This window comes from Giraffa tippelskirchi, chromosome 7, assembly GCF_054371585.1.
Source record: "Giraffa tippelskirchi isolate mGirTip1 chromosome 7, T2T-mGirTip1v1.2.pri, whole genome shotgun sequence".
NCBI classification, from domain to species: domain Eukaryota; kingdom Metazoa; phylum Chordata; class Mammalia; order Artiodactyla; family Giraffidae; genus Giraffa; species Giraffa tippelskirchi.
Genome location: NC_137281.1, coordinates 123,628,976 through 123,654,086, shown reverse-complemented (window position 1 = coordinate 123,654,086; position 25,111 = coordinate 123,628,976). Strand labels below are relative to the sequence as shown.

The 25,111-nt window shown below is 42.1% G+C and overlaps 1 long non-coding RNA gene across 1 annotated transcript in view; it reads left to right on the top strand.

The window, feature by feature from the left end:
• LOC145512393 (uncharacterized) overlaps nucleotides 1-25,111 on the top strand; it is a 64,784-nt gene that overhangs the window by 21,400 nt on the left and 18,273 nt on the right. The window contains exon 3 of the long non-coding RNA XR_014058493.1: nucleotides 15,364-15,530. This is a non-coding gene — a long non-coding RNA (uncharacterized LOC145512393). The remainder of the gene's footprint in view (nucleotides 1-15,363; nucleotides 15,531-25,111) is intronic.

The window sequence follows — 25,111 nt, the reverse complement described above, 5'->3', positions numbered from 1 at the left end:
TAAAGTATTTCTACTCTCAGATTTTTAGACATCTATTATATACAGTATGTTAATAAGAATGCTAAACTGACCTTGGCTGGGACAAAAAACTTCCAGAGCCCTGCAAAACACCTCTGGCCTCCCACAAGCCTTCGGTCATGGAGAAATACGCAAGGGAGAGGGGAACAGACAAACCCTGACTTAGGTCAAAACTCCCAGCCTGGGCTGGTGGGGGCAGCTCGTGACTGGGGAGCAGAAGGACAGTGTTTGAGTCCCAGTTCTGCCAATAATTAGCGGGTGACATTGGGGAAATGGCTTCACCTCACTAGGCCTCCATCTCTTACCTGTGTGCCAGGATAGGATGGCAGCAGATCAGCCAGTCCCAATCGTGGCTACATGCTTTCAGATTTGAAATGAAATATTTGCACAAACAGATTGCCAGACCCCACCCTAGACCTAATCAGAATTAGAAGTGGGTAGGCTGCACCTCCCACCATGTTTCAGATGGTCCGAAAGCTGGAATCCAGGAATGAATGAACTGCCCTCCCCTCTGCCAGTCACGTGTGGCTGAGTCCTATCCGTGATATTTCTAGGTCACCACCCCACCTGAGAAAAACATAAAATGCTTCTCTTTGCCTACAAAATCAATGGTTCTGGATTTGATTCAGACTCTTAGTGTGACATTCAAAGCCCTTTTCAACTTACTCTCCTAGCTCCCTTCTTCTGTATAAACTATGCTCTTGCAACTTATTCTCTAAGCAAGATATTTTATTTCAAATCTCTGCACATTTACATAACCAACTCTCATTTCCTAGAATGGATCCCCACCCTTCAAAATACATATTCCTTGCCTCAGGATGACTTTTTAAAAGATTCTTATTCTTTTTTTTTAAATATAAATGATCTATGATGATCTTTATTTACATTTTGCCAGATGGCACATGGAATCTGAGTTCCTTGACTAATGATCAAACCCACTCCCCTTGCCTTGGAAGCATGGAGTTTTAACCACTAAACTACTGGGAAAGTTCCAAGATGACATTTTAATGCCTGCTTCCATGATTGCCTCTCTTCTGCACTGTGCTGTCATTATTTGTAGGTGTGACTATGTCTCCCACCAGACATAGAGAGTTCTTGCTCACCTTTCTTGTGATACTCAGGTCTGAGGGTACACAGGTATATAGGTCAAGAAGCCTGGGATAGGCAGGATGCACAAAACTGGGACAACAATTTTCTTTTTAGGTTAAGAGACACTTTTTAAATATTAAACAAACATGGATACATTACAGAGCCAAGTACAAAATGTACACAAAATTTCAAACTAAAACAAAAGTCTTCAAACAAGTATCAAGGGAGATTATGGCAAGATAGTTCAAGTTAAGCTGCCCCAACCACCAGCTGCAGTATCCCAAGCCAAGACTGACACCTCCATCTTCCTTCAGTCTCCATGACCATCCGAATACTTCAAGGACGTCTGAGAAGCACTGCTAGGACTGATTGTATTCATTACAAATTCACCCCACCCACCCCCCATTTCTCATCTTTAGCACTACCTGTAGCACTGCATAAATGGCTCAATAAATTTGTATTTGTTGATTAACTGAATAGACAAATGGACATACAAGTTAGAAGCAAAGGAGTTTATGCTTTAAAAAGTTTCTTGTAACAAATTTACCCCAGATGTCAAGATTTTTTCATCCCTCTGGTACCAATCTCTCTTTACTACAAGAAAAGTAATATGTACTGTCATTGTAGGCTCTTGGTACTAAATGATAGTTTGAAACTTCTATGGGCTGCAAGGGGGTGGGACTGTTATGCCTCCATTGGATGAAAAAAAAAAAAAAAAAAAGCTGCCTGCAGTCCACGCCCACCCTCTCAATCCCTAAGGCAGGGTCAAGTGAGACCATTCAGCCAGCAACTCTGCCTGAGGGGAGAACGGCCACTGAGCTGAAAACAAGATCCAGAAAAAGTTTAAGCAAACTCAGGTCGGGTCAATTTGCTCAGTCATCGGTGAAATTTAGTGAGGAGAAAGGGTTGGGGGGAGTCTGCACAGGGCCACATTCCAGAAGAGAGGGTGGAAACTCAGAGCTGAAGGACCAAATATCCAGGTCCTCTCTCAGGCGCCCCCCTCACAAACACTCATAAACATGCAGATCTGAGAAACAAACTGAAAACTGAACTCAGGGCTTGAATGACCTCTCACAGTTAACCTCTAAAGCCAAATTGCTTAAAGGTGAAACCAAACTGGACAAGTTATGGAGCCGCAATGATAAGCAGAAGGAAGAAAATTAAGACAGACGCCTTCTGCAAACTCTGCCTCCCCACCCCTGACTCTTGCTTTCATTTCTGGCCTTCTTGGCCCACCTGGGCACCCCTCTGCTTGATGACTTCCCTTTTCCTGCTTGCTTCTCATTAGCAAGCCTTCTCCAAGGCCACAGCTCCCCAGTGTTTCTCAGTATCTCCACCTCCAGCCTCCGTGGCCACCACCACCCTAGTCCAAGGCTGTTACCTGCGCTTTCCTAGATGAAGACAATAGCCCACCCAGAGCCCTGACACCCAAACTCAGGTCCCCTGCAATCCTTCTCCAACCAGCAGCAAGAGGAGGCTTCAAAATGCAACTCTGCCATATCACCTACTTGTCCAGAACCCTTTGTCTTTTCCTGGCTGATAGGCTTAACGTCTCAAAGCCTGACCCTACCTACCAAGGCCCGTCCTTCCCTCCTTGATCACTTCTCACCTTTGCATCTTCTTATTCTCAGCACTCCAGACACTCTGCTTTCACATCTCCAGAGAGGGAGGCCTGGCGCGCAGCATTTCCTCCACCTAGAAAGCTCTCCCAGGCTCATTTTGCTTGTTAGCCTCCCCTTTGCAGCTCTTCCCTGATCTCTCCATCTGGGCCTCATTCCTCTCCTTCACAGTACTTCCAACAGGTGTATATGACCACTGCAGGGATAATGCTCATCCATGTATTTCTTTGACAAACTGTAAACTCCATGTACTCTTGCCTGGAAAATCCCATGGACAGAGGAGCCGGGTGGGCTGCCATCTATGGGGTCACACAGAGTCGGACACGACTGAAGTGACTTAGCAGTAGCAGCAAACTCCATGAAAACAAAGATTATGTAGTTTTTCTCACCATTTGGCCACCAGTATTTTGAAACGTCCTATGGTAGGCGTTCAAGAAACATTTGTTGAATGAATGAGTGATTGAATGAGGAAGCTGAAAGCATCCACAGGCCCATGGTAATAGCAGCTGTTACTACAGACTCATCGGGAGCTGAGTCTAACCTTTCTTCATACGGTGGTTGTCAGAGGCCATGTAATGAAGGAGAGGAGGTGGTCCCCAGTCTGCCAGCAGCTGTTGAGCCTGGAGCTCATGACTACATAGACCTTCATGCAAGAGTAATTCTTGATCCCAAAACTGTTCTGCTTTCCACCAATCACCCCTCAGCCAATGAACCCAGAAAATTTTATTGTTTGTCCTGAATATGTAGTAGTGTAGTGTTAGTCAGTCAGTCATGTCTGACTCTTTGCAGCCCCATGGACTGTAGCCTGCCAGGCTCCTCTGTCCATGGAATTCTCCAGGCAAGAATACTGGAGTGGGTAGCCCTTCCCTTCTCCAGGGAATCTTCCCAACCCGGGAAATGAACCTGGATCTCCTGCACTGCAGGCAGGTTCTTTACTGTCTGAGCCACCAGGGAAGCCCCAACTCTATCCATTGCAGGTCCACCCTGTGAGCAGCTAGTCCTGCTTCCTGGCGGGTTAGATGCTGGAAGCAGTGGAACTCTGTCTGGAAGGAGCTCATAAACACAATCCCCTTCCAGTGTAGGCTTAAACTAGACACCGATTTAGACATAGACAGATGTAGATAACAGAGAGGCAGGACCCAAGAAGGGACTAATAAGATGGCTAACTCCCGAGGACAGAGATGGATGAGTTCTGTAATTTTTATATCTTGCATAGTACCTGGGCTTCTACTTATCTCAGTATCTGTTCAGCTAGGTTGACAAAAAAGACCTAAGGAGAGGATGGAATGATCGTCAGTCAACTGAAACAACCAAGCAACTATTATTTGTCAAGCCCCAGGCTTGGTGTCATCTGTTTCCTAACCATTCTCTGTGTGTGTGTGTGATGTGAATGAACAGGACAGTGTCTAAGTCCCATGAGTTCCTTAGACTTATTTCATTTGTTAGTGTGAGAATATTATCATAACAGGATTTTAGAATTGGAGGGGTTTTAGAAAGGTTTCATGCAGCTGAGTGTAATACTCCTCCTCAAGGAACCCTTCTCTTCCTCCTCTTCGTTATCAAACAATGGCACCATTGAAAAAGTCAGTAACAAGAACTGAGAATTTGCGTCATCCTTTGAAATTACAACAGCAGTGATCGTATGAAATCTATTGACCAAACCCAAGAAAATCAAAATGTACCTTCCAACTCCTAGCAGTTATAAGGATGAAGATTTAGTGATGATAATCTTTCACTTATACATCACTCTCAGTCATGTTCATTGGTTTATTTGAAATCTCAATGATCTTTACTATCCCCCACTTCACAGAGCAAGAAATTAAGACTTACAATGGTTAAATGTCTTCTCCAAGATCATCTAGCTAATTATAATACTAGTAAGCAGAATAGACAAGATTCAAGCCCAGATCTCATTTCAGAACTGGGGCTCATACTACACTGTTTCTCAGCAGGAGAGAATCATGTTCATCTCATTAAAAGGAAGCTGTGGCACATATGCACAATGGAATATTACTCACCTATAAAAAGGAACACATTTGAGTCAGTTCTAATGAGGTGGATGAACCTGGAGCCTATTATACAGAGAGAAGTAAGGCAGAAAGAGAAAGACAAATACCATATATTAATGCATATATATGGAATCTAGAAAGATGATACCAACAGTCCTACATGCAGGGCAGTAAAGGAGAGACAGATGTAAAGAACAGACTTTTGGACTCAGTGGAAGAAGAGAGTGGGATGATTTGAGAGGATAGCATTGAAACATTTACATTACCATATGGAAAACAGATGACCAGTGTGAGTTCGATGCACGAAGCAGGGCACCCAAAGCTGGTGCTCTGTGATATTATGGAGGGGTAGGGTGGGGAGGGAGGTGGGAAGGGGTTCAGGATGGAGGGGACACAAGTATACCCATGGCTAATTCATATTAATATACGGCAAAAACCATCACAAAGTTGTAATTATCCTCCAATGAAAATAAATAAAAATTATTATTGATAAATTAAGACCTGATTTGTATATTTATAACCAATGCCCTAAAATTTTAATATTGAGAAAAATAACATCCGTGTGTCTCAGATAGTAGCTCTTCTCCTGCAAAACAAAAACATGAGTCATGTCCCACCTGTTGAAATATTTGCCAGCTGGCACTACCCCAACAAAGAAGAAAATATGCTGGCAATGCATCGTAAGTATTGAAAGATGTCAATGGTCTCCCAGTGAGTGAAAACTCCTGGACATATACAGATTTTCTCCAGATAGCAAGACACCATACTAAGTGCCAACTCCATCTCACTTAAAATGCTGGGCTAGGAGTTCCTACAAGCTGTCAGTCAAATCGAGCCTTCATGGGCCTTGTATACTTGAACTAATAACTAACTGTGTTGGGTCCTAGGGAAGAAGCAGAGAGAGAGGAAGCATACCTTGTGACTGGCTAACAGAAGCTGCATTTCAAAACAGACATAAAAGGAATTTAGGCCAGGCTAGAGAAAAGCTCACACTTTAAAGAAAATAAATGTTTTTGTTGGGGTTCAGGGGACTTTTCAATTGCAGTATTTAGGCTCAAAAGATGACATTCATGCTATTGTGGTCGTGAAGAAAATTGACTACCAGGTGGAATGAAGGAACAGTGCCCTGGAAATCTTTATAAGTAATCTGAAATGAAGTGCTTGAAACCAACTCACTTCTCAACATAACCCTGCCGATGCTACACAGATGACATCTCTCTCCTCATAAAAGTGATGGAAAGCACACAACAGAGGTGTTCAAAACCAAGGGTTACAAGGGATCACCTTCACGAGAAGTACACCACAGACCTTGGGCTTCATCGTGGGATATCACACTTCTTGTCGCTTATTGGCCACTTGGTCTAAAAAGTCACTGCAGATTGGAAAAGTTATGACTACTGAATCAACAAGAGAACTCGGTGGGGCAGAGGGAGGGGGTTGTTGTACACATATAGCCTGTATGCAGACCCTGTGCAGAAAGACCAGTCAGGCTTCCCCTAAGGAACAGCTTTGAACACTCAGACAGGAGCATCAGTTCTCTCAGCCCCACTGTCATGCACTTGGTCTCCCCCACACCCTGGGCAGTGATGAGGCAGCCGTGTGAGCACTTGCATACAAATAGACAGTGACAGAGTCAGGACTTGAGCTCGGCTCTTCTTGAGCTTCCTTTTGTCTCTACTACCACAAGATGCCTCTGTGAACGACGATAGTAAGGCACACATAGCACTTGTCTTCAGCACTTTACAGTTCACAAGCCATCTTCATTGCCCTTTCTCATTTACCTTTTAGTAGAGAAGTGCATTTCCACCCAGGTGACCTCCTTTCTCCAGGAAGGAAACCAGTTTTTCCAGGTCTAGTGAATTGGTGGGATGGTAACTAGGACTCCTTTCTGAATGGCCACCAGAATAGCCATACCTCTACCCTGTACAGACCACAGAGTAGGTTAGGAAGTATGATAAGAATTTATAAATCATGAAGATTCTCATTTTTTAAAACTAAGCCCTCCAATATCTACGACCACACCACAACAGGATACACCAAGGTCTTCCACTGAGCCAGCATGTTGACATAGTCCAAGTTACCTGAAGAAGGAAATCACTAAAGTGCACTACTTTAAGGACACTGTGACCTTCTGGTCTTCACTGCATGAATAATAAGAGTCAACTGGTATGCAACAATATCTTACACCAGATAGTGCTTATGGTTTCCAAATTCTTTCACATGCACACCTCATTTGACCCCTACAGTAGTATCATTGTTGGATATTACTGTTAGTATATCTTTATACTTGCATCACTGACTCAATGGACATGAATCTGTGCAAACTCCAGGAGACAGTGAAGGACAGAGGAGCCTGGCATCCTGCAGTCCATGGGGTTGCAAAGAGTCAGACACAACTTGGTGACTGAACAACAACAACAATCTTTATTCTTGAGGTGATTGAAGTCCAAGGATACTGCACAAACTGCCCATGTTTACACAAGTAGGAAACATCAGAGCAAGAGGCAGGGTTAGATCCTGGGCCCAGGACTCCTTCTAGCTGCCCCTTAGCAGTATCCCTAAAGTTGAGCATGAATTAAACTCCTGACCCGTCTTCTTCCATCTGTCACTGATCAGACCTATAGGTGCCTGACTCCAGCCTTAACCCTCTCGTACCACTCTTTCTGCTTCCTTTTTTCCTTACACACATTACTTTTCTTCAATATTTTTCAATCCCTTTAGTCCTCAATGTGGAGAAGGCAATGGCACCCCACTCCAGTACTCTTGCCTGGAAAATCCCATGGATGGAGGAGCCTGATAGGCTGCAGTCCATGGGGTCGCTAAGAGTCGGACACGACTGAGCGACTTCACTTTCACTTTTCACTTTCATACATTGAAGAAGGAAATGGCAACCCACTCCAGTGTTCTTGCCCAGAGAATCCCAGGGACGGGGGAGCCTGATGGGCTGTCGTCTATGGGGTCGCACAGAGTCGGACACGACTGAAGCGACTTAGCAGTAGCAGCAGTCCTCAATGCAAGCTACTTCCACCTTGTATGGAAGGTGCATCTCAAGAGTTAAGGTTTGGAAAAGTTTGCCCATGTTTATGTATACATCCTTCCTGGACTCCTTAAAAAACTTTTCCCAATGTTAACTCTCCTCCCTGATGGCCTCTCTGATGCAGAAGCAGCAAAGATATTTGCCTGAACACAAGCACCTACAGACAGGGGGGAGGAGTTAAAACAGAAATAGCGAGCAAAGGGGGCCTTTGACACGTTATCAGGGTCGGACAGAAGGTGCTGCCTGTGATCTTGTCTGCTGGAGTCAGGGCTTCTGGCCTTGCTGAATAGAATTCCCGTCTAGCTTGTGCTTCCTCATTAGTGTTTTCCTGTCCTTGTCCTCAAGGCCCAAGGACTCTGTGAACAAGGTGAGCCAGTCTGGAGGAGTGAGGGAGGAGCCACTCTGCCGGGAGAGCACCTCCAGCTGCCAACGCTGGGTGACTTTTCAGGGGACAAAATGCATTGAGTTTTAGGAACAAAAACTGTATTACAACAGATCTTTTAAAAACTGCCTTTAGAAATCTCATTCTCTACTGGGGATCTTTGAGGAATATTCTCAGGAGGCTCAAGAGTTCTTCGAGAATTTAAGTTGGTATCCTCATCTGTGAAATGCTAAACAAAATTTAAAGCCTACAGTGTATCAGGCAGTTGCCCATAACTAAGCACTGCCCCATAATTTGAGTATCCACATCTGTTGCATAATGATGTCTCCACATGCTGCAGAAACAAAGCTTTCACAGCAAGGTGACAGAGGGTAAGGAGAGCTGAGTCTGCAATCACAAGGCACATGGTGGTACTGCACACCCAACCCAAAGAGCTTGCTTAGAGCTGTACACACTGTTCACGCTGGCAAAGTACACACTTGAGTCGTGGTTGTACAATACTTTGGGAGCCGTTAATAGAATCCACCATAAAATGTAGGTGCTAATTTTATTTCATGGTAAAAGGTGCATTAAGTTTTATTTTGAAGTACACTACTGAATTGATTGGTTCATTGAACTCACAAATAAAATTTAGTCATTGTTAAAAATTATCCTGATGGTGACTCAGATGGGACAATCCTTATCCTAAAAATCAAGGTCAATTCAAGAAACACTGAAAACACATTTTATTCACATTAAATTATGCTCATGTGAAAGTGGAAAAGTTTATAAATTTGCTTGAATTCAATTTGGAGATTTGTTCTGATTTTATAGCTATAAAGAGGTATGAAGGCACAAGGATTCACACTTAATTTTATGTTGAAACAATCACTTATATTCATAATATTAGGACCATAACATTTTTTTTTTCCTTTTGCACAAGGTTGAGAAGTGTTACATTAGAATATTTCTGATTTTTTTTTAATGTCCATATAAAGCAGAAAAGCAACCCTCTATACACCCCTAAATTCTAAGACACCAAAGGGCAAGACTCTGGGTTTACTCCAAAAACCTGATTTAAAATCAACTGAAAAATAAAATTATCCCCCAGTACCTAAGAACTCTACTGACTCTAGGACTTTCCTTCACTGTTTTGAAAGTGGTATGCAAGGACTAGGTGAAGAACCATGCGTGCCACTCCCACGGCCACTGTGCCCAGACTGGGACCAACCCTCCCCAGCTCTGAGGACTCGAACACTTAATCCAAGTCACCCAGGAGTTGCCTCCACACTCCTGCTGGCTGCAGAACAGGAAGGCCTTCCCAACAAGCTCTCCTCACCACCAGGAGCCAAAGCCTGTCCCCTGACACATTCTGAGCTTCTCAGAAGCAAGGGGAGCCCAACAGGTCTAACGTACTGTAGTGTTCAGATACCGTACTCACCACAGGAAGGGGTTTAGGGCATTCATATAAACTGATGCTGCAGTGAAGGGCAGTGCACATCTCTTTAGTATTTCCTATAGCCGTTCTCAACCAGAGCTATTTTCTAAATAAGCATGGTAATTTGCCATTAAGTGGATTGTTACCATGGAATTAGAATAATTCAAAAAGAATCTGAAATTCACTTAAAAGAAAGGAGATAAGGAGGTAAAGCTTGCTATGGGCTGAAATGTTGAAATTCTAACCCTCAGTATTTGAAGATAGGGCCTTTAAAGAGGTAATTAAGGTCAAATGAGGTCATTAGAGTGAACCCCAATCTGCTATGGCTGGTGTCCTTAGAAGAAGAGGAGATGAGGACAGAGCCGTATGCACGAGAAGGATCACATGAAAACACTGGAAGAAAACAGCCATCTACAAGCCAAGAAGAGGGGCCCAGGAGAAACCAACCCTGTTGATACTCTGATCTTGGATTTTCAGCCTCTAATCATGAAGAAATAAATTTCTGCTATTTAAGTCTGCAGTATTTGTTATGGTAGGCCTAGAAAATGAATGCAAGGCTCTACCAAAAGAATTTCTTAATACGAGGCCTGGTAGTAACAGCACTGATGTAGCGATAAAGAGATCTGGAGATCTGGCTTTGAATTCTAGCTTTGGCACTAATTTGCTCTATGAATTTGGGCAAATCTGAATCTTTTTTTCTCATCAGGGGAAAAAGGGAAATCGTGAGTAGTTGTTAGGATTGAACAAGATAAAATAAGTGCAATTTATTTGTAACTAAAAAGAAGTTCATAAATTAAGGCATCAACTCTTTGGTGCTCAGCCTTCCTTATTGTCCAACTCTCATTTCCATAACATGACTACTGGGAAAACCATAGCTTTGACTAGACGGACCTTTGTTGGCAAAGAAATGTCTCTGCTTTTTAATACACTGTCTAGGTTTGCCAGAGATTTTCTTTCAAGGAGCAGTGTCTTTTAATTTTATGACTGCAGTTACCATCTGCAGTGATTTCGGAGCCCAAGAAAATAAAGTCTCTCACTGTTTCCACTGTTTCCCCCGTTATTTGCTATGAAGTGATGGGACCAGATGCCATGATCTTTGTTTTTTGAATGTTGAGTTTTAAGCCAGACTTTTCACTTTCCTCTTTCACCTTTATCAAGAGGCTCTTTAGTTTCTCTTCGCTTTCTGCCATAAGGGTGGTGTCATCTGCATGACTGAGGTTATTGATATTTCTCCTGGCAATCTTGATTCCAGCTTGTGCTTCATCCAGCCTGGCATGATGTACACTGCATATAAGTTAAATAAGCAGGATGACAATATACAGCCTTGATGTACTCCTTTCCAAATTTGGAACCTTGTCTAACTCATTGAAACTATGAGACATGCCATGTAGAGCCACCCAAGACAGACAAGTCATGGTGGAGAGTTCTGACAAAATGTGGTCCACTGGAGAAGGGAATGGCACACCACTTCAGCATTCTTGCCTTGAGAACCCCATGAATGGTATGAAAAAGCAAAAAGATATGACACATTGCACTTAGATATATGCATATTATATATATCTGATGAAATATGATACTGAGCATATTAGCACTTGGATGCTGAATGCTAGAAATGCAAATAGCTTTATTTTCCAAAACATCAAGTGAGGTTTACTTCTCTTTGCAAAAATAAATTTAAAACGTTAGCTTTATTTAAGTGATATTATTTTCATTTTTTCAGAAAATATGTGAAAAATAATTTTATCTTCAGACTTTGAAGTTAATTTATCTTTTTATGAAAATATATTTAAATTTTATATGTCTTGAATACAAGTACAATTTTAATCCTTTCAATAATCACTAGGAATCTAAATTATGAGAAAAACCACATAATTAGTGACTTTGGCTGAAGTTAAGGGAAGAGAATAAATTTAATGGAATAAATATATGGCAATTTATGAATTATATATGTCTTCATTTTATTTGCCTGCAAATGTCACCAACTCATCAACAGAGATCTCAGACATGTGCATTAATAATTAAATTCAGTTATCTTTAGTATTTTGTTGACTTTCAGTCATTAAAAACAGAGTTTTACACGTATTTGGTATTATCATGATGAAGGAATATTTATCAAGATAAGAGATTTTTAAGCAAGAGAATGAAGTTAATATGCTTGAATCAAGAAAAGAATGCACTAGAAGTTCCATGAAAAATAGATTATGCAGAGAAGTTGGAAGCAGGGAGACCAAGGCAGAGTTTTGGAGAGCAATCCGGGGAGAGGGAGGGGCCCAGATATAGGGCGGCAGTGGGGACAGAGTGAAGTGACAGACTTGAGTGACCCTTTATCTTTCCAAGTTTCATTTGTAATTAAAGTACAATTTCTTAACGTGTGTGTGTGTGTGTATGTGTGTGCGTGCACCTATGACCATGCACGCACACATGGGCACATGCATGTGCCTGGCGAAGCTGTTCACTCGATTCAGAAATCTTTACTATAGCACCCCAAACGGCCTGGCATCCAGGTGCATCTTGAAGCCTGAAGTGTAAGATGACACAACTACTTCCAGGGGTCAGCCATTCAATCATCAGTCCACTCTGGTTTCTAGAAAACAATCTTCTATAATGAGTAGAAAGCTACTTCTAGAAACCTTTACATGCTAGTCCAGTTCTATCTTCTGAAACAACAATTCTTTGCTTTGTTTAACTGCTAAGTCAAGCCCAACTCTTTACAACTTCATAAATTGTAACCTGCCAGACTCCTCCGTCCTTGGGAGTTCTCAGTCAAGAATACTAGAGTGAGTTCTTATTTCCTCCTCCAGGGGATCTTCCCAATCCATGGATCGAACTCACGTCTCCTGCTTGGTAGGTGGATTCTTTACCACTGAGTCACCTGAGTAAAAATTCTATCTGCTAGAAATGAGAACTTATAGCTTTTTGCACAATTCAGGTTGCTATTGTAGCAGCTTTTGGTTGTCTCGTTCCAGGTTAAACCCTTTCAGTTTCTTATTTCTCTCAAATTATTTTCAGAGGCCTCCAGCCCATGCCAAGCACACCCACTTCCCACCGCCAGCAGCAACACCTCACCAGCAGCCAGTCACACAACCTTGGATACATTCTGGTTTTCCAGCGTCTCTCTTAACATACAGCACCTGGAAATATTTAATAATTCACATTTTTCCCTATTCACACTGTCCTTTCTCATAATTAATATAGATGGCTGAGGTCTGAATGCAATTTTTCATCTCCAGGGCATATTTTTATGAAATTTACCACAGAGGTTTCATTTCTCTATTCAGGATATATGAAAATTTTTAATTTACTCCACCAATAGAGGATAGAGAGGGTGTCTTCTTTGTCAAAGATCTGGAATTACTATTTACACAGAGCTCCCTAAAGGAAGTTACTTGCCAACAGTGAAGTAGTTGCTAACAATCTTCAGAAACCAGGAGTCTTGCAAATTGCCCTTTCTTTCCTTGCACTACTAAAGCTCCTGTTAAATTGTTTCAAAATATCCCAAGATGGAACTGCTTTCCCTGCTTCATTTTGTTTCTTTTTCTAGGACTCCAGCGGGGTTGGTCCTGTTTGGGTTCTTACCCTGGCTCCATCATTCACTAGCTATTTGACCCTGGGGAAGACTTTTCACCTCTTTGAGTCTCAGCTTCTCATCTAAAATCATAAAGGAGTGGTCCTTACTTGGTAGGAGTTTTGTACAGCTTAAATGACATTAGACATGGAAATGCTTAGCCTTTTGCCTGGAACACAGTTTGGGATTGCCATATAAAATACAGGCTACCCAGTTATATTTGAATTTCCAATGAACAATGAATAACATTTTAGTGTGTGTCCCGAATACGACATCATTGTCATTTTCCTTTTCTCTTCCTCCTTTGTCATCCTCTCCTCTCTTTGTTTTCTTTCTCTTATTCTTCTTCCTTTCTTTATTCTTTCTTCTTCCCCATCACTTAGTTCTAACCTTAAAAACATACCAGTGGTAACATGATTCCTCTACATTCTAAGTTTTATTTTTTCAGAACAACTATTACCTGTTATTAGCAGTATGTATAGTCCAGCAGCCTCAAAGGAAGTCAAGGATATGTAAGATGGTACCTAGATGTACATGTGGTACATGGACTGGAGGGTTGTTTGCACCTTCTTTTTTTTTTGGAAAGTCTTGCTTCCTAACTGGAAATTTGAGTTTGCCCACTTGAACAGATCACCCCTGCTTCCTCAAGCCTTAACCAGAAATGAAAACTTTTGTCTCTACTATCAGCACACTTTAAAAAATCAAGATATTACAGATATCTTCTTGTTTTTCCTGCAATCCCTCATCGTTTTAGTTTGCTTCTTTGTGCAGTCACCAAACAAAATTATGAGGCATATTCAGAAGCACAAAAGTCATGCCTCTCCCCACCCCAAACACACACACTCAACATTCTCTTGCTCTAACCAGGAACAACTAAGTCCAATCACTCCAAACTCTGAGGGATCTAACATATTCATAGGAACCCCAAGAATGATTATATAATTTTACAACTCTTTTTTCCAGACTTTAAATACACCTCCATGCATACAATATCATGAGAGTCCTGATAAATAATCAAGAATGCCTGCCCACATTCTAGTGAAACACATACACACTTTTCCTCTTGTCCTCTTTCAAACAGAAGGAAAGGGTAACCCAGGGCTTCACTTTTATGAAAACATTGAGACTTTCTTCCATTCCCAAGATTCCCATTTTTTATCTGAGCATCCCATGACCCAAAGGGGATCCTGTACATGCGTGTATATGGCAAACCACAAAATGCCAGCTGCAAGGAGGACCACACTTCCCTATACTGGTTCTCCTTCCATTACTCAAGAGACCTACAGCACTCTCCTTGAATGGAGAAAAAAATATTAAAATGCTTCATTTCTTTCCCAGGATATACAAATTAGTATCATTATTCTCTTAGAACAAAAACGTGTCTAGATGGATTCAGGATATTCCATTTAAAATATCCATTACCCTCAAATCAAATTTCCACTGCCATTGAGTGGCAAGGGGCAATGCCCTGGGATCAGTGAGCTGCTAAGATTCCTTCTGCTGGAGTGTTTAATTTCATTTCACTTTCCACAAATAAGCATGCTTGGAGCCGCTGCCTTTCCTTCCTCGGGAGTAATCGAAAAATTTAATTCACATTAAGCCAGAGAGGATGGTGTTTTTCCCTAAGGTCACCCAAGGCAAACATTTTAAACCTCTAACAGCCCATCAGTCAGAGATGCATGTCTCATCCTTTCCTGATGAGATGCCTCCTGGAGCCAAACAAAGCCTTCACCCCAGCCCTGCTTCATCTTCCACCCACTATGCTCAGCCCCCGAGCAAAAGGTCACTCAGAGAAGCGGGTGGGTACATCTCCAGATTCGATTCCCCCTATGATTTTGAAGATGCCTACGGTATACCTCCCAGGAACCGCCCCCCATTTGGAGACATGTGAGTTTCTAGGCATCATTTCTGCTTAGAAGATTAATGTGAGTGGGGACGGAAAGCCTCTTTGCTACTGCTATTTGAACTGCAAGCAGCTTACCCAAGAATGCATATTTCACTAGGGCTAGGTGATGCTTCAAATCTTATCATCCCTTCCCTAAAAACTAATAACACTTTGCACTTATATGGTGCCTTTCATCAGCCCCAGGTAACACACACAATGCTAGAGCTCAGAGATGAGTAAATCATTAATTGTTCGTAAGCCTCGCATAAGCACTTTCAGATTGCCATGCATAAGGATTCAATCAAGCACAATGACATCCATGCATATTTCTCTTTTCTTCAGGTATAAAATGTGTGCAGTGACTTATAAATGACAAATTTCTCATGAACACAATCAGAAGCATATCATCACCAAGATGGCCTGGTGCCAAGAAGGTGGGAGAAATTCTGCTCACAGATTACAGGACTTTTTATCAGAAAGACCAAGGAGTTCTAAGGACGAAGGAAAGAGTAAGAAGCAGCTAAATATCCTTATTTAGAAAAACACCTAAAATGCTAGATTTGTCCCCTCTGTCAGTCTAGCATAGCATTTCTAAGGCACTTCTCCTTGCAAAGATAATACTTTTCTTCTTTTTAAAGGACAGGTAATGGAATAAAACAGAGTGAGACCTTGTAAGAAGTTCACCTCATTACATTCCTGGATTTTTCTTTACTTCAGTTACAGAGTTAGAACTCATGTAGCAGAGGGGAAGCATGTAGCCATAGGGGCTGACTCAGAGGATATTCGGGGGGAGTCAGCCTAGATGGAGGGTGGAGAGACATTTGCAAAGGACAGGGGCGTGTCTGTTTTAGTGTGGGCCACAGTTATTTCCCCTGGTCTCATGTCTCTGGCCTCGGTAGAAAAGATCTCAAAGAGGCATCAGTGAGCAGTGGTGTGAAGTGAGATCTTATTAGTAATTCCCTGCCCAGGAACTGAACCTGGGTAGCCTGGATGAAACCCAGAAATCCTAGCCACCAGATCAGCAAGGGTTAGAACGTATTTTCCCCTGGAATTTATCCCCAGTGAAAAATGCATTTCTCATGTAGGCAAAAACTGTAAATGCAGGTACAAAGGTTATTAGACACAGCACAACAAATGGGAGAGCACACAGAGAAACAGTTTGTTCAGTTAAGATAGAAATAAGACAGAGATGCACACCCAGAGAGAACGGGTGTGGGTGTCCCCCCTAGTGAGGAGGCGAGCCGTAAAGAGGAGGTTAAAACATTTATATAGGGCAGTTCTTTCAGGTCTCTGTTTACCTCTGGCCAATTATTTTTTCTCCCACACATGACCTGCCCTAGGACCCTCCCTGACATGTATGTGCAACTTTTTTCCGAGACCGATTCCAGCCCAGAGGCTTATGGGACAGCCTTAGCTTCACATATTATGGAGTAGCGCCCCCTTCTTTTTGATCTCCAAGGAGCCTTTCCACACATGTGAAATGACATGTCTACCTTGCCCCAGAGATGGGAAATATATGATCTCTTGATTCTTTACTCAAACAAGGTTTAACACCTCTCTGTTCTTGCCATGGGGGCTTCCCAGGTAGGTCAGTGGTAAAGAATCTGCCTGCCAAAGCAGGAGACACAAGAGACACAAGTTTGGTCCCTGGGTTGGAAAGATACCCTGCAGTAGTGTTGTAGCCACGTGTTCCAGGAAACAAACTCACTCAGAAGGACAATGCAGATAGTGGAGTGCAGTTTATGACACCGGCGGGCCCAAGGCAGAGTCTGCTCTTAGCCAAGGACCCCAAGCAGAGTTTTTGAAAACTTTATATACCCTAAGTGTATGTGCCCAAACCCACTTCCCCAAATTCCCTGAAACTAGTCTGAACAAAGGAAAAGAAAGATACAATCAAAGTTAACCCGTGATTCAGATGCCTTAAACCTGCGATTCGTATGCCTTAAGCCTAGGTAGTTAACAGTGGACAATTGTCAACAGGCCTGTGGTCATACCCCAATAAGCATAATAGAATTTATGATTCTATTTGGTTACACAGATAATTAGGGTATTCTTTTAGGCAACGGAGAGTCTAGGTACAAGCCCTGGTGCTCTACCATCCAGGGGGTCTGGTTTTCCAGTTGGTATGTCGTTTCCATAGATACTGGGCATATAGCTCAAAGTCCACAGTCCGGCCCAAGATGGAGTCCTGGTTTCAAGATGGAGACTGTTCTGTCTGTTCCTCTTTCAGTAGGAAATGGCAACCCATTACAGTATTCTCGCCTGGATAATTCCGTGGACAGGGGAGCCTGGCGAGCTACGGTTCATGGGGTGGCAAGGAGTCAGACACAACTGAGCACATGTGCAGGCATACACATTCCTATCATGACTATTATCTTAAGGTTTTCATGCAAGACAAAGCCTGGCTTTTTACCCTGTATTAGTTGATACAGCAGCAGTTGATACTTCCATTTCAGAGGGCAAACAGGAGGCTAGTTTTCAGTATCTAACCTGAAGCCCATGTATCTCATGTTTCAGGAAATGCTAATAGGAGGCTAGTTGTAAGTGTCTGGCTTGAAGCCCATTTTTTTCTCAATCCAAGAAAAGTAAATAGAAGGCTAGTTGTAAGTGCCTCGCCTGGGGCCCATCTATCTCCTGCCTCAGTAAGACAAAGCTTCACATTCAAAAATCAGCTCTGCCAAATTTGAGTCTTATAAGTTGGCTTTGCCAGTCATCCTCCAGTTGAGCCAAGATTCATTCCTGCCCTTCCCAACTTTGGTAAGAGTCATTGCTTCATGCCACATCAGTCCCGGGGTGCTGGGGCACCCCGACAACAGTAACATCATCACATACCCTCCACAGACCTTCCCACCCCTCACAGAAACCCCAGATCTCTCCAAATCCCCTCCCACAGGCCTCCACAGGGTGTGGCCCTCCTGGTGCCCACCATCTCCGCAACGGTTCCTAGCATGGGCTCCCTGGCAGTAGCAGTGCCACTCCACAGTTACTCTGGGCCTCCTACCCATTGACACCTCCTTTTCCATCCTGCTGCAGCAGTCACTGTGGAGGGAGCAGTGGGTGAGCTTTCCTCTCACCCAAGGGGAATTCCATTATTGGACTGTAAGCACCCCAGCCCTGCATCCTTGACTTCTTGTTTATTACAGCCACCCTCCCTCCATACCCTCTCCTCTTAGGATTCAGGGCTGTCAACTAACCTGAGCCTTAAACTCTCCAAATGAAGACCCTTTTTCCTGCCAATGACAGAAATCCACTTAATTTATTTTTAAAAAAAAATAGGCATTTGCCATGTTGTATACCATTTTTCATATATGGTCTCACTGAACTCCAGGGAAGGGACACAGCAGGGCCTCAAGAATAGACCAAAACCTGTAACTGGAAGGCCTTTGTGTCTGCTTCCCTGAGTCCCTCCTCTACATGCTTTTAAATATATCCACATCACTCTTTCTCACTGCACATCAGTTTTTTCTGCTTCCCACATCACCTATAGTCCCTGCTGAGGCTGAAATCTGAGTCCCGCTTCCAAATTTTCAGGGAAGAAACCCTGACCAACCCAGCTTCTTGTCTTAGGGGCCCGACCCTGGACAAATCAGCTGTGACCAGCAGAACAAGACCGCTTCACAGGCACTTCCCTCATGGTCCAATGGTTAAGAATCAGCCTTCTGAGGCAGGGGACATAGGTTTAATCCCTGACTGGGGAACGAGAGATCTCACATATCGCAGGACAACTAAGCCTGCTCCACAACTACTGAGTCCACGTGCTCCAGAGCCCATGCTCTGCAACAAGAGAAGCCCACACTCCCCAACAAAGACCCAGAAGAGCCAAAACAAAAAAAGACCACTTCATATATCCTGGTTGTTACGGGAGTCAGCGAAGTAGAGAGATAGTTTCCAAAAAGAATCTGAAAAAATATATATATTGTGTATATATATATTATAAAAGAATATATAACTGAATATATGTATCATAATAGTATATACAACTGTATATATGTATGATGAATCATTCTGCTGTATACCAGAAAATACGACAACACTGCAAATTAACTATATTTCAATTTTTAAAAATGAATTAAAAAAAGGCTGCTTGCCACAAAAGTGGGTACAGTATCTTTGAATACCTACTTTTTTTAAAAAAAAAAGAGCAGAAACTAAGCAAACAGCTCTATCAGTGCATAAAACTCAGTTGGCCTCCAAGCAACCTTTTGTATTTCAGCTCTTCCTCCCTGCAGACAGAAATTCCCCACACTATACACACAATGGCAGAGAGGCCATTGCAGGCAGGAGATGCAGGAGGCTTGATACTAGAGACAAAGACTTCAACCCCAGGGTCCAGTCACTACTGCTTCATCAGGGCATCCTTGTCCAATTTCCTAATCTGTCAGCTCCTCCTACACGTTGTTGTTGTTGTTTTTGTTTTAGTCACTCAGTCATGTCCAACTCTTATGTGACCCCATGGACTGAAGCCCACCAGGCTCCTCTGTCAATGGGATTCTCCAGGCAAGAATACTGGAGTGGGTTGCCATTTCCTTCTCCAGGGGGTCTTTCTGACCCTGGGATTGAACCCTCGACTCCTCCATAGGCAGGTGGATTCCTTAACACTGAGCCACTGCAAAGTCCCCCCACCCACCTCTGCTCCCCAACCCCCGCCCGCCACACACACACCTAGAGGGCAGTTATTTCACAACAGATTCACACCCTGCTGCACAGAGCACTTTGTAGACAGCCTGAGTTGCAGACAGTGCTTTGAAGTCAGGCCATTCTGCTTTTGACATTGGTTCCATCACTTACCAGCTGAGGGCTATCAGGTTAGCTATCTATACTTTCTGAACCTCAGTTTCCTTATCTACAAATGGACACAGTAATGCCCATGTCAAAGAATTGAAAGGAATTAACATATGACATGCAGTTAAAAGAGTGCCTGGTGAACTTTAGGTGCTCAATAGAAGGTTCCTCTTTTTACTATTATTTTTTGTTAATATTAACCTTTATAATAAAACCTAAAAATGCCATTTTAAATAGGTAAGCCATCTTTAGGTTAATTTCATAACTACAGAGGCTATACCATGTTCCGAAGCATTGGATAGTGTAGTATGTTACAGGAAATGGTTAAGAAGCAAAACAAAAGTAGATGGTAATTTTAAGACCTTTTTGTTTGGTTTTTGTTCATATTTTCTGACATCTGTAGAACTCTCTTACTCAGAATTATAAGAATGAAATAATAAAAAGAGCATACAGCACTAAGCACTGCACTTAGGTGTAGAACATACTCAAGTGATGACTTGTTTTTATTAACTAGCATGATTATGATTACTATCAATATTATTAGTCTAAAGGAGAAAAATGCTTAAACATTAGTTGACCAATCCTTTAAGGTGATCATTTCATTGACTAGTATGCAAAACTATGAAGCTTCCTTACTTGTTAAGTTTGAAACTTAATGTATATGTGTGGTATTAGATATTAATCAATATGGAAAGCTCAAAGTAACTTTTTAAAATATTTCTAATGGAAAGGGAATCACTGATTAACACAGCGAAGATGAGAATAGTTGCCCAGGGAGGAGCAGCTTTTTTAGGGGGGTAATGCTGGCTGTAGCTCCTACTAACTCCCACCCTGCTTTCTTGCTCAGAGAATTTTCTAAGCTTCTGTTGGAAATAAATGCCTTAAAACCTCAAGGCAAAAACACATCACTTCCCACCACACTTGAGCAGCCTATCTTGGGTGTCTGTGACCTAGATTCACCATAACATGAGAGCCAAGAGGGAATGTCAGCTTTTAAAACACAGGACACCTGCCACCACTCTGGGCTTCAACCTGGATCTCTAGGCTGATTTGGAATGAGTTCTAAGGTGATCCCCTGGGAAGGGGTTCCGGTTTAATAAAAAGGTGGGAACATGACAAGAGGGGAAGAGGAAAGAGAAGGTACTTCATATGGACCCTACTGCAAAAATAATCTCTTTTGCATAGAGAATCCACAAGCCAGCAGGAGTTATTGCACTTCTTGGCCACAGCCTGCAAATTATATCTTCTTCGGGCAGGCATGAGAGAAACACTGCCCCAGGGTGCTGCTAGATTTGCTCTCTGTGTTAGATATTGATTTTTCCTTCAGCGGAATAGCAAAGGCATGAGATCATGAAGGAAACCGAGGTGGGTTCCCTTCCCCTATCCCAGGCTCCCAGTGATGAGTCAAAGCAACTGTAAGCCACTCCTTATCTTTCACATTCGAGTAGAAATTGAGTCTGGGACTCACCTCTGATTAGAGTTGTTGTGCCAACGTGTGTGCTATGAGGTTCTCAAAGAAACAGTCCCTCCCCTTCTCTTATCACTCTGTCCCCAGTCACATACTGTCTGTTTAGGCTGTTGATCACCATATTAAATCCATTCCCATACAATTTTAATATCAGTGAAAGCACAGTTGTACCTGGATGCGATTTTCGTTTCCTAGCAGAAAACTGTTGTCTTCTCAGTTTCTTTAAGTTTCTCAAGTATTTGGCAAATTGTTAAGCATATTTATTAAAAAGATTTTTTTCCTATCAGAGAAAGTCATGTATACTAAGCAACGGTTTGGGCTGGGCAATCCAGTGATTCTGTCTCTTGGATGGGGAGAAATTGCTTCTGTATAAGAACTAATACCCACCTGGTTTCAAACCTCAGCCTCTGGCAAATATGTCAAAGCAAGAGACATTTCTTGTTTCTTTGATAGATTGGCCCAGGGCTGAAATTTAATCTAATGTGCCCAAAGCGGTAGGTGGGAGGGCTGGGGAGCGAGACAAAGAAACACTAAACCTACTCAGATTTTTACAGTAGTTTGAAGCCAGTGTGGTTATTGGTTATTCTGATAAGCAATAAAAGTAAACATTGTAAGATGAAACAATAAAGAACCCTGATAAACCTCTACATTTGTCTTTTTAAGTGATAAAATATTCATACCAAAAGTAAGATGTAAACATCCATGCCAAAAAATGAATCTAGACACAGACCTTAAACCATTCACAAAAATTAACTCAAAAAAACCTATAGACCTAAATATAAAACACAAAACTATAAGATTCCTAGATGACCTTGAGTATGGCAATGACTTTTTAGATACAACACCAAAAGCACAACCCATGAAAGAAATAATTGATAAGCTAGACTTCATTAAAATAAAAGACTTCTGCTCTGCAAAAGACACTGTCAAGAGAATGAGAAGACAAGCCACAGACTGGGAGAAATATTTGCAAAAGATATATCTGATAAAAAGGACTGTTATTCAAAACGTAAAAAGAACTCTTAAAGCTCAACAATAAGAAAACAAATAATCCAACTTAAAAATAAGCAAAAGTCCTGAATACACATTTCACCAAAGAAGATACACAGACGGCAAATAAGCATGAAAAGATGTTCCACACCACATGTCATCAGGGAAATGCAAATTAAAACAACAGCAAGATACCACTACACACTAAAATCCAGAACACTGACAACACTAACTACTGGCAAGGATGTAGAGCAACAGGAACTCTCATTCATTGCTTGTGGGAATACAAATGGTACAACCACTTTGGAAGACAGTTTGGCAGTTTCTTACAAAACTAAGCATATTTTTAGCATATGATACAGCAATGATGCTTCTTGGTATTTACCTAAATGAGCTGAAATTTTACGTGCACACAACTGTTTGTAGCAGCTTTATTCATGATTGCCAAAATTTGGAAGCAACCAAGAGGTCTTTCAGTAGGCAATTGGATAAACAAACTGTGGTACATCCAGACAATGATATATTAGTCAGCATTGAAAAGAAATGAGCTACCAAAATATAAAAATACATGGAGGAAACTTAAATGCATATTCCAGTAGTCATGTATGGATGTAAGAGTTGGACAATAAAGCTGAGTGTTAAAGAATTGATGCTTTTGAACTGTGGTATTGGAGAAGACTCTTGAGAGTCCCTTGGACTGCAAGGAGATCAAACTGTCAATCCTAAAGGAAATTAATCCTGAATATTCATTGGAAGGATTGATGCCAAAGCTGAAAATCCAATACTTTGGCCACCTGATGCAAATAACTAACTCATTGGCAAAGACCTGATGCTGGGAAAGATTGAAGGTGGGAGGAGAAGGGGATGACAGAGGATGAGATGGTTGGATGGCATCACCGACTCAATGGACATGAGTTTGAGCAAGCACCAGGAGTTGGTGATGGACGGGGAAGCCTGGCGTGCTGCAGTCCATGGGGTTGCAAAGAGTCGGACATGACGGAGCAACTGAAGTGAAAGAGACCAATCTGAAAGGGCTGTATATTGTATGATTCCAACTATACAGCTTTCTTGGAAAGTTAAAACTATGGAAACTATAAAAAAGATTAGTGTTTTCCAGGGATTATGGTGAAAGGAGGGATGAATAGACAGAGCACAGAAGATTTCTGGAATAATAAAACTATCCTGCATGACTCTATAAAAGCAGATACATGTCATCATATTTGTCCAAACTCCTAAAATGCCAAAGTCTGAGTGAACCCTAGGATTACCTATGGACTCTGAGTGATAATGATGTGTCCATGTACCTCTGTGGTTATAAATGTACTGCTCTGTATGGGATGTCATAGCAGGGGAGGCTGTGTGAACCCTGCCATCCCCACTTCAGTACATGTAACTCTGCTTCACGTCCAAGAGCCCTGGGAAGGATGCACCTTCTCCCTCAGGTCCTCATTTACAATAAAGAGACAATAATACTGACCCTATCTACTGTCCACCCTCCCTCTACAGGCATTTTGAAAAGATAAGTTATCAAATACAATCATTCACCTTGTATATTATAAAAGTGCATTTATGTAAACCCATCTGTGAAATCCTGTTCCCTAAGAACTTAGCCTTACATTCCAAATCAGATTGCTTTGGGTGAAGCTCATTCTCTGATGCCTCTTTCTTGCTAATAGTGCATAATCCCAGGTTTTATCTTCCAAACTGCTTTCTCATGTGTGCCACCACGGCCAATACTTCAGGCTGTTGCTGTTGTTGCTGTTGTTATAAATTGATATCAATTACCAAGCCCTTGCTACCTGGCAAGCACTATGCAACACAGTTATATACGTTATCTCATTAGTCCTACAACACCATCACAACAGTGTTCAGTATCTCCATTTTTCAGTTGCAGAAACTGAAATTCCAAAATGTTAGTTAAAACGCCGAAGGTCCTAAATGCTGAGTAAATGCAGCATCCAGAATTTTACACCCGTTTGGCTAAATTCCCCAATTATTAGGCTGTACTTGAATCAAATGGAGAATCACTGACTTCAGAACTGCCCAAGGAGAATGTCACTTCATTGGCTAAACCCTAAAAGCCTGTGGTAGGTTTTCCTTTTTCCTATAGTTGCCTAAAGTCTCCCTGCTTAGAAATGCATAGAACATGGAGGCAGAGAGGCAAAATGTTTCAAAGAACCCTCAGATGTGCTATGTATCTTTTCGACAGTGCAATTTTTACTTTTAAGAAGATAACAAGGACACCTTCATCCAAAACTTCCTCCAGTGCTCAGATTTCTGTGCATGTGTGTATGTCTGAGTGTGGTTTGCATGCACACAAGGTGAAATACAATTCCCAAATTTTTATCTGCAAAGAGCTGCCATTTATAATGCAGGCTGACAGGATAAGGAAGGAGGCGTAATCACCAGCTATCTGTGCATTTTTGTAACCACCTAAACAGGGTTATCATCAGAAGTGAGATTAATCCTGGCACCCAAATGCTACTGAGGGACTTTTCCTTCCTCAGGAGATTACCTTAAAATCAGGACCCTGTCCAATGTCAGATAGAAATCTTCTCCCCACCCCAGGAATATTAGAAAACCATCGCAGTGTGGAGCCTCAATTTGATAAAATGCAGTGCCCCTCTATTCCCAGCCCTGTTTTTGAAAACTGGCATTTGTCTTCTGATTTTTGTTCCCTTTCAATTTGTCTTCCTGTCAAAGGGGTCACTCCCAGCTCCCCTACTCCACAGCATCGCCTGACTGAATTCCACTCAGGGCTCCTCGTGGTCTCGTTCTCCAGGCCGACTTGAGGGAGCCCTTTTGCCTGCTTCATAACATCCATCTCTTTGGGCAACTGAAATTGTGCTG